Genomic DNA, 16308 nt, shown 5'->3' with positions numbered 1-16308 from the left:
GCAATCAAATCCATTCCAGCCAACCACCTATCTTGGGTCTTGAAAATGTTTAGTGTTTGCTCGAGAGCTTCTATTACTGTATAAATAGTTCCATTGCCTAAGGGTTGAATTTTCAAAAGTGCTTTGAACTAGCCTACCTCCAGTGATGAGCTGCCAAAAGCTGAAGAACCAGTTCCTTCAGTCACTCTGGTTCTTCGGCGGCACTGAAGGACCCGCCGCCGAAGACCCGGAGCGCTGCCGGGTGAGTAAAAATTAAAAAGGGATTCTCGGGGAGCCTCCCCAGCCGAGAGCTCAGGCAGGCCGGACAGGACGGTCCCGCCGGCCGGAGTTTGCCCACCCCTTTAACAACCGGTTCTAAACCGGCTTCAAAATTTAACAACCGGTTCACGCGAACTGGTGTGAAGCGGCTCCAATTCACCAATGCCTACCTCTGCTCTTACTACAGTCAATGGTGAAACGCATTTTGACTTCAATAAGAGAAGACTTAGGCCAATGCTAAACACCTTTGAAAATTCCACCCCAGAAGTTTAAGGTTAAAGTTAACTATCCTGAGCAGTTACGAATAGGGGAAGGGAAAGAAGAAAAATGTTAGTAGCCTGGAACCATAAACATTTTTATTCTTATAGAATCATCACTTGGCGCCTTTTTTTGTAGGTGAATTTTTCCACATTCAGCCAGTGGCTCCAGGATGAGGGTCTAAGTTATTTCTCCCCTTTCTCCTTCCGTAAGGACTCAGTCCTTCAGGAGTCAGCCTTCAGGTCACATTGGTAACTTCACCTCTTAATAGAGCTGGGTGAAATTTTTTAGCCCAACCGCCCTTTTTTTTTTTGTGAAAAACATTTCAGTGTCACTGAATCTGCATTTAAAAACATGTCATTTTCACCAAACTGCATGGTTTTTTAAGCAAATCCTAAAAAATCCTGTTTCATTTTGACATTTTCAATTTGATTTGAAATGTTTGGGGTTTTTTTGTTTAGAAATTTCCTTCAATTTTATTTAACTTTATAAAAAAAAAAAAGTTAAAGCTCAAAATCAAACTGTTTAATTTCAGGTCCAACAAAACATTTATATTAACCCCAAATGAAATTTTGTTTTCATTTTTTGGTTTGGAGTTTTCTTAATAATTTGTTTCTGATTGACTTTTTTTTTCTTTTTACTTTCTGTGTGTGTGTTTGTTTTCAAACTATCAGCAAACCAAGCAAAAGTATTCAAACAATTCTATTTCTCAACTCCCAGCACCTCACACCAGGGGGCTCCACATCTCAGCTGACTGTTATGGCAGCACTTAAAGTTTTAAGGAGAGTGTTGGAGGAAAATAAATTGGTTTTGCTGATATTTTCAGGGAACTATGCCAAAGCATGGGAGAAAGCACAAAGGCAATGGAGGCTGGCATCATGGGACAATCAGTGGCAGGAGACAACTTTTCAGTATAGAATGAAAGATAAGAAGGGTGGGGGGTAGGTCATCAAGATTCTTGAAAGTGAAGATAAATATCTTATATTTGATACGGTAGAGAAGAGGAAGCCCATGAATAGATAGAAAGAGAGGGGTGATGTGGTCAAAGTGATGGGCTAGGACAATGATCTTTGCACCAGCATTCCAAATGGACTTTTTCTAGACAAAGAGCCATGGTGTTCTTGAATTATTATGGTACCGTTTTGCCTCAAAGACTGAAGAAAATTTAACAAAGTTTTCATTCCAAATGACTATAAATTTCTTACCACAAAACTGAAATGTAACAGCTTGCATATACCTAGAAAGGTTAACAAGACTCTCTTGCTTTCTGCTTAGAGACTATTCACAAGTTTTTCACAAAATACTGAACAATGACACAATTTTTAAGATGATTCACTGTATCTTATTCATGATTTTTCTGTCCTTGGTGTACCACTTATGCATAACTTCAAGGTCCAGATTCTGTTAGATACTGATGTAAATCTGAAGAAATGCCACTGAATTCCAAGGTTTTATTCTGGGGATAGGTTCTTATCTTACTTACATCAGTGTAAATCCAGATCCGTTTCATATGGTAATTAATGATGATATCTGGATTTAAAATAAAGAGCTTTGAACTGTATTTGTTTCTTTGGTAGGGTGATGAAGTGCCAGCTTCCTGGCACAGAAAATATGTTAGTGTTGATGCCCCATTGGGCAAGATCCCACTCTTTCTCCGTGGAGGTTACATTCTGCCAACCCAAGCGCCAGCCACAACGACTACTCTGAGGTAACTACCATAGAATAATATATTTATTTCAAAAGGATATACCACATTTTCCTGTTCAGGGATTCTGCAGGGGAAAGGAGTAGATATCTTTATTCTTGTCATGCTGAAATCCTTCAAATAAACAAAATATTAATTAGTAATAAGAGAGAAACCCCTCCTATGTAAAGTTTACATTTTAGTTTAAGCATTTGACCATATCTTTTGGAATCTCCAGCTGAAATAATTTATTTTCAAACCAAGTTTATATGCTTGGACACCAATGGGGATAAAACAGACACACATGATGAGCGTGGTGAGCAATGGGTACAACTTTTCTTAAGTCGGCGTACACTGGTGACATATAAGGCTAGCAAGCAATCAAATAGTCCAGTGTGGCATGGCTAGATGGCAATCAAAGTATATTGAAAATAAGGGAAACTACACTTGGCCAACTCCTGGTACAACAGGGGATTAAGTCTTTATCCCACCAGTTGTTCTTGTGTTGTATGAGGGCCCACACAAGGGGTTCCCCAGTCTGTAAATCATCTAGAACAGTATTTCCCAAATGGTGGATCCCAACCTACTAGTGGGTCATGGGAAGTTTCTAGATGAGTCACCATATCAAGGGCTGGATGTCATGACATAGAGATGGCCAGGCTAAACCTAGAATGGGGAGCCAGCTCTATGAGACAGAGCCACCACTGTGGGGTGAGTGCAGGGTGAGCTTACTTTCTACCCACCTTGCTGTGGGCAATCCTCCACACCAGGTGGGGATTAGGGTTGCAGTGCCAGGGCAGAAGGTGCTTATATGTAATTGTGCATTGCAAAAAAAAAAAAAAAAAAAGACAAAATGCAGTTGGTGAGTGGCTTTAATAAAAAGTTTGAGAACCACTGACCTAGAAGCTTTCCACCATCTTGACCTACCAGTGCAGGATCCAGCCAAAACCTACTCCCAGTCTGGTAGTTGGGACTAGAAAGTCAAATGCCTCTGCTGCATTGGCCGGCCAGTTACTTCATATTTTCAATAAATATGTGGCAAAAGGGTAAACTTTAGATCTCCACTCCACTGTTACCTGGAACTACCAAATACTCTTGGGGAAAGTAGAAAGGCCCTAACTGCTCAGCCAGTCAGTTGTAGGGGAAAATTTCTACCTAATACCAAGAGGTGGCTTGCATATAACCAAAACAAAATGGTATTTCCAGACAAACACAGACCAAGAAATATTTGACCATGCCTGAAACACTCAAAAGCCAATATAAAGACCAGGTGGGACAGGAAACTGGTACACACCACAACACACGATGCAGCAGCCAAACTGAGCCTTGGGGAGCAAAGTCATCCCTCAGGCTACCTGATAACTGGCACATCAAAGCAGCCAAAGTAGGGAGGGTTTTGTCCTCAGCAGTGTTTCTGAGAGATGTCCCCTCCATCACAGAAGGATACCTGGTGTCGTCTTCATCAGCAGCTCCAGCAAAGGATCCATCTCTGTGAGCATGTGGACATTCTGGTCTCTTTTTATTGTTGTAAAATCTGATTTAATAATTTGTAGAAATTACAACATTTCTAGTTTTACTGTGAACTTTGAGGAGGAGAAAAAGTACCTCCATATTGATTGATCCTTCTCATTGAATTTCTCATCAGCCGTCTGAATCCATTTGGACTTATAATTGTTCTGGATGAACAAGGAGAAGCCTCTGGGTCCCTCTTCTGGGATGATGGTGATTCTATTGGTATGTTTGTCACGCTACTGCAAAACAGTCAGGGGGCCTGACTGTCCTCATATCAATTTTTCACCAGTGTGACTCCATTGATTTAGCTGGAGTTACTCCTGATTTATATTGGTGTAAGTGACAGGAAAATTGATCCTGATCTTACACTGGTGCAAATCATGAGTAATGCTACTGAAGTCAATGGCACTACACTCATATAACACAGGTGTGAGATCAGAACAAGCACATCAGGAATAAAAAGATAGTAATTAGGTTTCAACTTCCTATGAAATTACCTTAGATTATTGCAGAAGAACTGAAGATGTATAGGTAGCATTTGAACGGTCAGCCCAAAAGTCTGTCTGTTCTTATTTGCTGGCTACTACAAAATTCAACTCTGTATATCTTAATATCATGAATCCTGTGTTTTGACAGATTCTATCGAAAAGGAAGTCTATTTCTTGGCCAAATATACATTCAGTGAAGTAAGTAGCAACAAGTATTTTGTTACTTATCTTTGAATAACTTTGTTACGGCGCTGATATTCCACATCTGAAGTTGGTGAACCACTTTGTCAAACAAAATTAGAGACAGCTACAAAATAATCACATTGTTATAGTGCATTGCCATATTTGTGTCATGTCGTGCCACCAGGATATATAGTGTATTGATTGGACATCATGAGATGACCCTGACAATACATTTTTCACCTCTCCTCCTTTTCCCCCAGCACCTTTTTCCCCAGCCAGAGCTGCTGGGAGGGAGGCAGGCAATCTCCTTCCCCACATCCACCTGCTTACTTCTGGCTGCTGGGTGAAAGGAGGTGTTACTCTGACGTGCAGGAGATGCCTGCATCTTTTTAACCTTCTTTCCCATGCGGGTGCAGTCGGAAACTCAGCGAGTTCCATGCTGTCATCTATTCAGTACTCCCTGCACTGTGATTGTTCTTGTGAATGGTTTTCCACTAAATCTTTCTGAGAACCACTTAGTGTCTGAAATGCTGATACATGCAGCTCTAGAAGCAAAGGCTCAGTCTCACTGTGTTTAAAAATGGAGCCTATGAGCATTTCAAGTCCAGGGCTTGCAATCTCTTCCTGTCTCCTGGTTGCTTTCTCAGAGGCAGCCTGGCACAGGGCTGTTGCCCCTTTGCTATGTCAGTCCTTTCTGCCTCCTTCTCCTTCTTTGGTCTCTCACCTTTATAGCAGGTCTTATTTTCTCTATTCGTCCAAGCTCTGGTTGCCTGTCTCCATGATTGGCAGTTCTGGCACCTATTGAGTTTCCTGGGGGGTGGGCGTGATCAACCTGTTTGATTATAAGGAGGAAAGATTCTCCTTTCCCTTCTGCCCATGCTCAATACGTAGTTTGTAAACCCCATTACATATCTATAATTCAGTCTCTAGGAGGAAATATTTAAGACAAACCACATATATTGGTGAAGACTTAAATAATTCAGAAAATGGGGAAAATAACCTAGCCTCTACTTGAATCTACATTGTGAATGGTTTTCAGATCATACATTCCCCAAAATTTGCCATCAGTAGAAGTTACTTGGAGGAATTAAATTATATTTAATTTGCAAGGGTGATACTGTTCTTAGAATTATTCCTTCTAATAGTAATAGCAGATTATAATAAATTGATGGGTATTTTTGTAAATAGAGTGGGATCAGCTCTTTCCTTGTGTATTACAGCAAATGCTGCCCAGCGTTTAAGGTTCATTATCTAATTCTTTTTTCTCTGAATGCACTGAGAACAATTCCACTTCTTTTATCTTGTTGTCTTAAGAAAAATGGCATTTTCACTGGGTGTAAAAGACGAAAAAAATTACTTCAGTTTTCTGTATTCTGTATTTAGCAATTTACTGTAGGCAGACTACAGAAAAAGAGCAAACAGTTTTATATTAAATTGGGATTTGTGCAAATATGATTGTTGACTTAGTGATGCTTCCATTTCTCATTGCTCATATTTGATTTTGTCTGAAATCCCTCTCTGTATTCTGGTAACCTCCAATGTCAAGTTTTTATTACCAGTATATTGAAGTAAAAAAAAAAAGTCATTCTACATTACAAATGTATGACTGATGTGTGATATTAAAACATATGAGAGCCCTCAGTGTATGCTTTATATTCCTATATATATAAGACACTACTGATGCATAATTCCATCTCATCTAATTCTAATGGAACATTTATAAAAATAAAAACAAACTTTCTCTCTACTTTCAATTGTCAAAATATTTACTTACAAATACAGGTCTTGATCCTGCAGCACTTCCTCGGGACTCATTAAGGAGTTTTGCCCAAGTAAGGACTTCAGAGTTAGTCCGCAAAATTTATATTTTCATTTAAGTAGTTTAAAGCCTTCTTGGTTACAAGTATACAATATTACAAGTCTAGGAAACACAGCTCCCTAGAAACTATAGGGTTCCTCAATGTCTTCAAAGTTGTGAAATATGATGACTAAAAGGTTTGTAGCAGAAGTTGCACTATTATGATAATAAAAATATCAGATTAAATATATGCTACCAAATGTACACAGAAAACATTCACTGGAAAACAGTTCATGTATATTGTAAATAACTGCTACACTTGCCTTAAACTACTTGTCTAGATTCTGGTACTGCACCTGCCAATGTAATATCTGAGTGGGGTATTAGAATCAGTGCTACAAAAATAACACAACGAGGTGCAAGAAGATTACATATATGTACTGTAAATATTTATTTTGTTTCTTATTTTGCTGGTTTTTAATTATATGCAAAATCTTATTCTATATGAAACCGAATGTGTCCACTATTACAATTCTTCACCTTTCTATTTTTAAAATTTGTATACTTTATGTATGGAGTAAAACAATGAGATACAACAATAGAACAAGTATTCAAATAATTTCCAACAAGTTACTATTAATCTAAAATTCCTTCTTCTGAATTATTATAGGGCCAAATGAGGACAAAGATTGTTAAAAATGGCTACCGTGGAGTTGATTCTCTGATATACAACACAGTTCAGGTTCTTGGTGTGACTTCAAGACCTAATGCTTTTGTTTTGAACGGAAATGTCATCCGTGGCGAGGACTTACAGTATCAGGAAAATGGGGTAAGAGTTGTGCTGACAAATTATGAAAATGATTTTTCATATGCTTTTTCCCAAACCCGATCAACAATTCTAATAGTTTCCTATTCATGTCCTGTTTCTTTTAAAAAATTACTGGAGATCAGATTTTTGTACAGCAGAGTATGAGGTTAACTAAAGAATGGAAGACTTTTTGGGTTATGTTACCTAGGAGGAATGTAGGAAAATTTGTAGGAAAATGTATCTCTTGTCATTACTCACACATCTGTCTAGTTTTCTGTCTGCTGTGTTTTTAGCTGTGTTGTAAATGGTCAGGATATGAGAAAGACAAGGTAGGTGAGGTAATATCTTTTATTGGACCAACTTCTGTTGGAAGAAGGTACAAGCTTTCAAGCTACACAGAGCTCTTCTTCAGGTCAGGGAAAAGTCTGCTTCCTTCCCCAGACCTGAAGAAGAGCCTTATGTAGCTTGAAAGCTTGTACCTTCTTCCAACAGAAGTTGGTCCAATAAAATATTACCTACCTTGTCTCTCTAATTTTGTGTCTATCACTTACACAAGCCTACATTTCCAGGTTTATAAAACGGTGATAAAATGACAAATCCCCACAAGTTATTACAGTATTATGATAGTCACACCATACTTAGAGCTATGGAGAAATGTTAGCTGCTACTGTTGTGTTATATTATTCCAACAGCATGGGAAAATCTGCTACAATGTTATTTAGCAGCTATTTATGTTTCAGATATTTTATCAAAAATGAGTGCCCAGAATGTCCAAGAAAAATGGATATATTTAATTTCCTATTTTCACATGCAAACCTGTGGCTGGTTCTATTCAATGTCTTCATAAATTATTTGGACAATGGCAAAGAGAGTATACTTATAAAATTTGCAGATGATACCAAGCTGGGAGTGGTTGCAAGTGCTTTGGAGGATGGGATTAGAATTCAAAATGATCTTGACTAACTGGAGAAATGGTCTGAAATAAATAGGATGAAAATCAATACGGAAAAATGCAAAGTACTACAGTTAAGAAGAAATAATCAATGGCACAAATACAAATGGTAAATGACTGTCTAGGAAGGAGTACTGCTGACAAGGATCTGGGGGTTATAATGGATCACAAGCTAAATATGAGTGAACAAGGTAACACTGTTGCAAAAAAGTGAACAACATTCTGGGATGTTTATCAGGAGTATTTTAACCAAGACCCAAGAAGTAATCTTTCCACTCTACTCAGCACTGCTAACGTCTCAACTGGAGTATTATGTTCAGTTCTGGGTACTGCACTTTGGGAAAGATGTGGACAAATTGGAGAAAGTCCAGAGGACAGCAACAAAAATGATAAAAGGTCTATAAAACATGACATACAAGGAAAGATTGAAAAAACTGGGTTTGTTTCTTCTGGAGAAGAGAAGCCAGAGAGCAGGGGACATAACAGTCTTCAAGCATGTAAAAAATCGTTGTTAAGAGGAGGGTGATAAATTTGTTCTCCTCAACTGCTGAGGACAGGATAAGAAGTAATGGACTTAAATTGTGGCAAGGGAGATTTGGGTAGGCATTAGGAAGAGCTGCCTAACTGTCAAGGTAGTTAAGCACTGGAACAAATTACCTAGGGCGGTTGTGGAATCTCTGTCACTGGAGGATTTTCAGAACAGGTTATGGTCTAGAAATACTGTCAGGGATGGTCTAGAAATACTTAGTCCTGATTCAGGGCAGGGAACTGAGCTAGATGAACTACTATTAAGGTCCCTTCCAGTCCTACATTTCTATGATTCTATTTAAGATGTTTATTTTATAAATGAATTTGTTTTAATATCAGCTGTGATTCAAGCTGTAACTACCATAGTATGCTAAGTGGTAAACCCAGTGCCCAAAGAAGAGTGTCTCATCTAGGTCTCTAGGGAGATCCATAAGTAGAGGATGGAGGAATCCTCTCTTTGGCTGTGAAAGAGAAACCAAGGCTACGCCCAATAATCGGAGTATCCTCTGTGTCCTTAGCTTCCTTCTCCACAGGGGAAAGAACAGGAGGATCAGCACAGTGGTAGATCCTCCCACTCTGGTAACCTCCCCACCTATGCTCCATCCCCAAACACCCTGCAGAGCTGGGCTTTGCATTTGGCAAGCGGTGTATGGTGCCCAAATTTTCCCCATAGTTCTTCATTGGTGGAGGTAAAAAGAGGTGTCTCTAAGGGCTTACTCCTATCAAAGAGAGAGAGTCAAATCATCAAGCAACGGATACAGTGTTTTTGCTATGTTACACCACTTATCTGACTTAATAATTTAAGTTCACATGTAATCAAGATATGAAACCCATTACATGCATTTGTTTCTAATACCATCTTACTGAAGAAATCAATTGAGCAAACGAACTTAGAGAATAAGTTTCTGCTTTGAAGAAAAATGGATAACTCACTTTTAGAGGAAAATGTCGTAAATAACTGTAATCAGAATCCCCTCAAAGGAAATGTTTTAACAGCAGAACTGTGTCTGAATAAGCTGAAAGCAACACAAACTTAATGGGGAGTGGGAGAGGAGAACAAACTCCATAGAAATATGCTTGGAAGGAACCAGTCAAGCAAGCCCGTAGTATGACAGCATGGAAACAGATGAAAACTTAAAAAGAGATCAACAAAGATGTCAAAAGTTGTTACAAAATAATTCTTTTTTCTTTTTAAACACAAACAAGGCAGCTACCCCAGATCTCACTGCCCTAACAATTATTTAAAATAACAAGGAATACAAGGAATAACCCCCACAGCAGGTGGTAGCAAAGTCTCCAATCCCACAAAAATTACATTAATTGAACCATCTGGTACTTTAAAACAGCAGAATATGTTTCTCCCAGCCAGAGATCCATCACATCTTTGCCATCAGCCTCGTGCAGTTGATTAGGGCTGTTTCTACTATGGAAAACTCAGAGTAAATTCACAGTTTTGGAGTTCTAAGAAACTTACAACCAGTGTATTTAAAAACAAACAAAAACAGGCGCAGACCTCACTACTTTCTCACGGTCCTGAGACTGTTAAAATACGATACACTGTGCAAGAATAAAGAAGCGGTACTTGCTATTAGAAACATAAATAATTCATACTCAGGGAGGGGTTGTGTATGGGAAAGGCTGAAAGAAATTCCAGTTGATAAGAAAAAACTAGTAAATATGAACTGCAGCTTTTGTGGAGTATTGATTCAATATGGTTGAATGTTCAACTCCTGTTTTCATGTTACAAGCTTTACTTCTCCTAATTTACCTATTCACCTTCTCCTAATTTACCTTTCTAATAATTAAGAAAGGCTTCTCAAATTAGCAGTCTGGTATGAGGAATACCTTTTCACAGAACAGTATTTCTGAACAATAGCAGTGAAAACAACTTTAAAAGAGCATGATGGAAGGAAAAAATAGATCTGTTCCAAGTCCTGTACAGGTTACTTCTGTATCCTACAAGGACTATACTGTTACTGATTGCAAATGCACAGATATGCCAGGACTTGACATGGGTGTCAGTGTACAGGAGCCTTTGTATGGTTTGCCTAAGAACGAGGCACAATTGCTATCCTTGCACTTAGAATGGAACCTGCATGGCAGAGGGATTAAACTATACTCCTTGAGATTGAGGGGATGTAGCAGGAAGCATGCTTCCTCTGTGCACTCGAGAATTCAGAAAAGAATTTTGCCTCTGCAGTGCCTTTTACTATGGGCTGTGTCTGAATACACAGTACAGCCCTAATGTATTTGTATATAAATAGAAACAGTTTACAGTACTTAATAATCAGCCTCTTCCTCCTAGCTCATTCATTTGGTGATGCTGTGATCCAACATTTGTGATTTCACAGAATTCATTATCAGAGATGCCTTTATAGTATGATATTACAAACACTGATCTGCAGCTTTAATGGATGAATTAATCAGGAGGAACAGGCAGATTATGGAGAAGAAAACTTCTATTTATATACAGATTTCTTGGTAAAAAAGCGATGAAAAGTAGGGAAATATTGTACCTGGCAGAAAAATGAGGTTCTGGAAAAATATCATGGACAAAATCATTAGTTGTGCTGTGCATGTGCAACTCCCATTGAAGTTAACCATTGGCTGCCTCTCAGGATTTGACCCTGGTTATTTACAGTTTGCGGTTCTGTGGCATGGTCTGTGTCACTATAATTATGCATCTCTTTTTTCACATTTTAAAACAGATTCTTTACATTTTATTCTGGAAGAAAATCAACAACAATTTGTTTAGTGTGTAATGAACTCCCCATCTCCTGTATTCCACTATTTCTAATTCTTAGGACTGTTTACCATTTCCTACCCCCACACATCTAAAGCTGTACAGCAGCCCACAGGAATATTACACCTTAAGAGTTGTAATGTAATGTAATGGGTGCAGGATGAATGATGGAGGGGTTCTGCTAGCTGGGTTGAATTATAAACAAGAATGACCTGAGAGTAGGAAGGTCCTTCTTTCTCTTTGACATGGATCACTTTGTTGGGGGCTACTTGGTTTTGTATTAGTGCTGCTTAGAGCCGGTCTTAGAGCCTTCCTCTTGTTACTGTTGTATGCTTTGTGGGAGTTGGATAAATCTTCAGGCTAGGTAGTTCAGGAAGCTCCATAACTTCCATGAATGGTGGCTGCTGAAGCTTATTTTGGCTGGATCCAGCCCTCTCTAGGAGAAGGGGGTGGATCAGATTCTTTTGGAATACTGCAAGGAGAGGGTTTTGCACTTGTTAAGACTCACAGAAACGTAGAAGGCTGGAAGGGACCTCAAGCAGTCATCAGGTCTAGTCCTTTGTGCTGAGGCAGGACAAATGCAGGCCACAACTGACAGGTGTTCATCCAACCTGTTCTTCAAAACCTCCAACAATGTGGGTTCCACAACTACCCTTGAAAGCCTATTCCAGAATTTAATGACTCTTATAGTTAGAAAGTTTTCCTAATATCTAACTTAAATCTCCCTTGCTACAGATTAAGCCCACTACAGCTAAAATGGACATGGAGAACAATTGATCACTGTTTTCTGCATAACAGCTCTTAACATATTTGAAGACTGTTATCAGGTCTCCCCTGAGTCTTCTTTTCTCAAGACTGAACATGTCAAGTTTTTTTTTCATATTTTCTAAACCTTTTATCATTTTTGTTGCTGTCCTCTGGACTCTCTCCGGTTTGTCCACATCTTTTTCTAAAACGTGGCACCCATTATCCATTAAATAGTACCAAACGCAGGACTGCCCCATGTGGGGCTCCACTAGATACCCACTCCCAGTTTGACAGTGAACTATTGATAACTACTCTTTGAAAGACCATACTCAACCAGTTGTGCTCCCACCTTATATTAATTTCCCTTTTATACAGACCACATTTCCCTTATTTGCTTATGAGAATGTCATGCGGGACAATGTCAAAAAGCCTTACTAAAATCAAGATATAAGTTAAGAGCTTGTATAGAACTATCCTTGATAAATTTAGGCATTACTCCTACTATAGTACGATGATAATACTGTTGTACATAAAATATCAGCAGGAATACGTAAAATTTATTGTTGGATGACCTCATATAAAATTATAAATGTTGAAGTGCTTCGAGGCAACCCCTTTATTCTCAGGCTACAGAATTTGCCACAGGATTCATCCCTTCATGTACAATTGGGCTGGAGATTCTTATCTTTCATTTTAAAAAAGACTGTTTCTAGCTCTCATAGTTGCAGAGATTACACTTGGTTTGACATGTTCAAGGTTAATGCAGTAATGTGCACTCAGATTTGTAGGGAACCTGGAAAAAAAAAAGTCTGAGTATGAATTTCCCCCATTTATCATAATGGGTTGTTGCTTCTGAAACCTAAAGATAAGAATCTGTGGCAAAATGGAAATTGAAAATAAGGAGACAGCATAAAATAAATTAAATTTAGTATCAAATTAGCATTGGGACTACTACTCCGATTTGATTTTTAATTTTCACATATGATTTGTTTTATTAATTTATCGGCAGAATTTCCACCAAAGTACTAAGGAATGTAGGGACTTCTCTTCAGAACTTATGTCCAGTTTGTCTCGACTGAGTCTTACCTGTAAGGTCAAGTGAAGGGTCTTATGGCAGTCTCTACTCAAACTTATATTCTTGTTTCAGATTTGGAGCGGGTCTTTATATTAATTTAGCATACATTTCTTAATTACATTTGTTTCACTTTTTCAACAGAAACTCACCCTACAGATTTCTTTACCACTTACTGAGGAGCTGAACATTATACTTCAGTAGAATATTAAGGAAATACTTGTGTAATTCAACATAAATGAATCTCAAATTTTGATGTCATTCTGATTTTAATGTCAAAATAAAAAAAAATCAGTTTTTGTTGCTTACGTTCCTGATGTATTTTTTAATACCATAATAGGTTAGTGGGATGTAAATAACTATTTTATGCTTTTAATTCAACTATTCTTCAATTACAGGAATACTAAGATTATAGACAATTCAGTAACAGTCAAAACTACCTCAAACTATTGCATATCGACATAGAAGAAAACAAGCCTGGAAAAAGTCCTCCTTCTTTTGAAGCTCAATCCTGCACTACTGAAGTCAATGGGAGCTTTACCATGAACCTTAAAAGGGTGCAGGATCTTGGAATCTCTCTCTGCCCATCATAAATATAACAAAAATTGGGGTTAAAAAGAATATTACAAATATAACCAGTTTAACTAGATAGATGGGAACCCTGTAGTAACTGAGAAGACAAGGAACATTGCTGTCATCACAGACTGAAATGACTATTCACAGATCTTGACCTATAAAAGTGTTCATTCTATTGTCTTCTACACCATCCTTAACGATGTAAGATCCGGTTCTGGGGCCCCTGCTCTGGTTGTTTTGCACCATTATGCACTCACTAACCAACTGGAAAGTCAGCTTAACCAGCTACTTAGATAGTCCTGTTTTGTAAGGGGAATTACCAGGAGGAATACAACTGGAATAGTGGCTGTACTCCACCTACCTTTCAGTCCCTGACATAAAGATAGTCAAGGGATGGGAGAGTGGCTGGAGCAACTTTGTACTCCAGTTCTTTTTGGCTGATTAATCAACCCTTGAGGCTGTGGGCATGGCTGCACTAGCTTATACCAGACACTATACTTTTCCCTGGCCAGGCAGGGATACACTCTAAACCCGAAACACACCCCAGAGTCTGAAGACCATAATTGTTGCATGACACCACCTTTGCCTCCCTTCCCACTGTCCTGAATTGCACTGAGTGCAGCACAGACAGCATGAAGAATCTGGGCTATACAGTTGAGTAGATAGCTACAAGCATAGTGAGAAGTCATATAAAACTTTAGGGAGGGTTCTGGGTAGTTCCAATGTTATTTTTCAGTTTCTGGGGAAGAAATCCCATATGATTTTCTGTGGATACTTTTTGCATTATTAGGGAACCCCTCACAGTGACAACCGGTCAATGCCCCTACTGCTGCTTATAGCCATAACCTAGACAGTGGCACACACAGCATGGGGTCAGAGATTTTATGTACTTTTAAAAAACCCATTAGTTACCAAATAGAGAGAGGAATACTGACATCTTCTTTTCAATGTTTTGTTAAGCAGACATTTCCACCATGAAGACGTAATATCGTTAAATGTTAGTAGTTCTCTTCATTTGCAAGTTCTTCTGTTGAGAGCCACTATATTACTAAGCCCATTGTAGGTATTTCTAATTGTGAAGTTTCTTATTACCAGTATTGAAAGACCATTCTTTTCATCATTGATGCAGCTTGAAGGAACTATTTTCATTGAGATCATTAGTTTTAATTCTAATGGTAAGGCATTCCCACCTACCCACAATAAAAACAAACAAAAAAAAAAACCCACCTCTGGTAGAAAGCAATATCACATCCTATCGTAAAATTAATTCTCCTTTCAGAATTCTATAATTTGAGTAGTCCATAACATATGCAATAGTTTTCATGCCTAGGGTGCCCCTGTATCTTGAACATTTGATCTGTTGCTGATGTCCACTTTATACAGAGGGACACTGACAGGACAGGGTCCAGAAGAGAGAGAGAGAGAGAAAGAAAGAGAGGGAGAGTGTATATGTGTTTTTTTCCCTTGCTGGATCAAACGGAGCTATAAGTCGATAGAAACTTTTTATTGTAGTCTATAACATTCCGCTGCATAATTCCCACACCCTCTGTTCACACTGATTGAAATGTGTCAATATTAAATTGAATTAATGAGACATAGGTTCTGCTGGTGTATTGCAAGATATAATGTCCTGGATGAATTTAAGTACATCTGTAGCTACGAAAGCATGAGGACCAAACTAGTTTACTATTAGATGTTTTAATCACAGATGCTGCCGGAACTGAGTTTTTAAAAGTTTGAAAATTGTCAACTTGAACTCCAACTTCTTAAAAGTGTAACACCAAATTAATTGAAGCAGTATTAACAGGCATTCTCATTCCAGTTTTTCCAGATAATTGGTTCCCCTCCAATCAGTAGTACTGAGTTACAGTACGCTTCCATATGGAATCTTTATGCAGTAGTGGCTGAAATTTTATACTAGTGGTAACGTAGATTAGTTCATCATAATAGCCTCTATCAGCCTTGATTTTTCCTCTGTTCCTGATTCAGGGAGGTATTTAAGGATGTGTGTAACTTGCATATTTAAAGAATATTGTGATGCAGTGAAGAAGGATTTTGCTATGCTGGAGGTTCGGTGAAATCTTGTTGGAGCTGGTGGGCATAACAGCTGCCCTTTATTCAGGATAAATGTAAAAAGCAATTTTTGGAACTGATAGCTGAAAGAATAGAAGTCACCACCCAAAACTGACCATTTGCAGGGCTGGTTAGGAATCTGAGCTATGTGGGTAGAGAGGTTTGACTGGAGGCTGAATGCAAACACAGGAGACTGGATACTGTTTGATAGAGCTGCATATGTGAACAAGAAGCAGGAAAAACATGACAGAAACAGAGAAGGCAGCAAAGAAGCTCAGGGAAGCATTTGTAGCATGACCTTAAGAAAAAGGTAAAAGGAGAGAGCTTTTGGTTAGAGTGCTGGCTGGAGAGAGGCCTGGAACTGTAAGCAAAGAAACTGTCTCCTTTGCTTCCTTCTGTCTTCAGGAAAACAGCACTTTATTTACATTCTTTGTAAATAAACAGGACTACATCAAACAAATATTTGACTCCATCATCAAATTTCTCCCCTATCTGAAACAACCCAGGATGGAGAATGGCAGTGTTGAGGCTTTTGGTACTGTAGATGAAAGTCTCAGTCTGACCGTACTCTGTTGGGATCAGGACTTCCAGCATCAGTGTGGGGCAATTCAAAGAGCACCCTTGTGTT

The sequence above is a fragment of the Eretmochelys imbricata genome, chromosome 1 (genome assembly GCF_965152235.1).
Source record: "Eretmochelys imbricata isolate rEreImb1 chromosome 1, rEreImb1.hap1, whole genome shotgun sequence".
Lineage (NCBI taxonomy): Eukaryota > Metazoa > Chordata > Testudines > Cheloniidae > Eretmochelys > Eretmochelys imbricata.
This window is presented reverse-complemented; position numbering follows the sequence as displayed.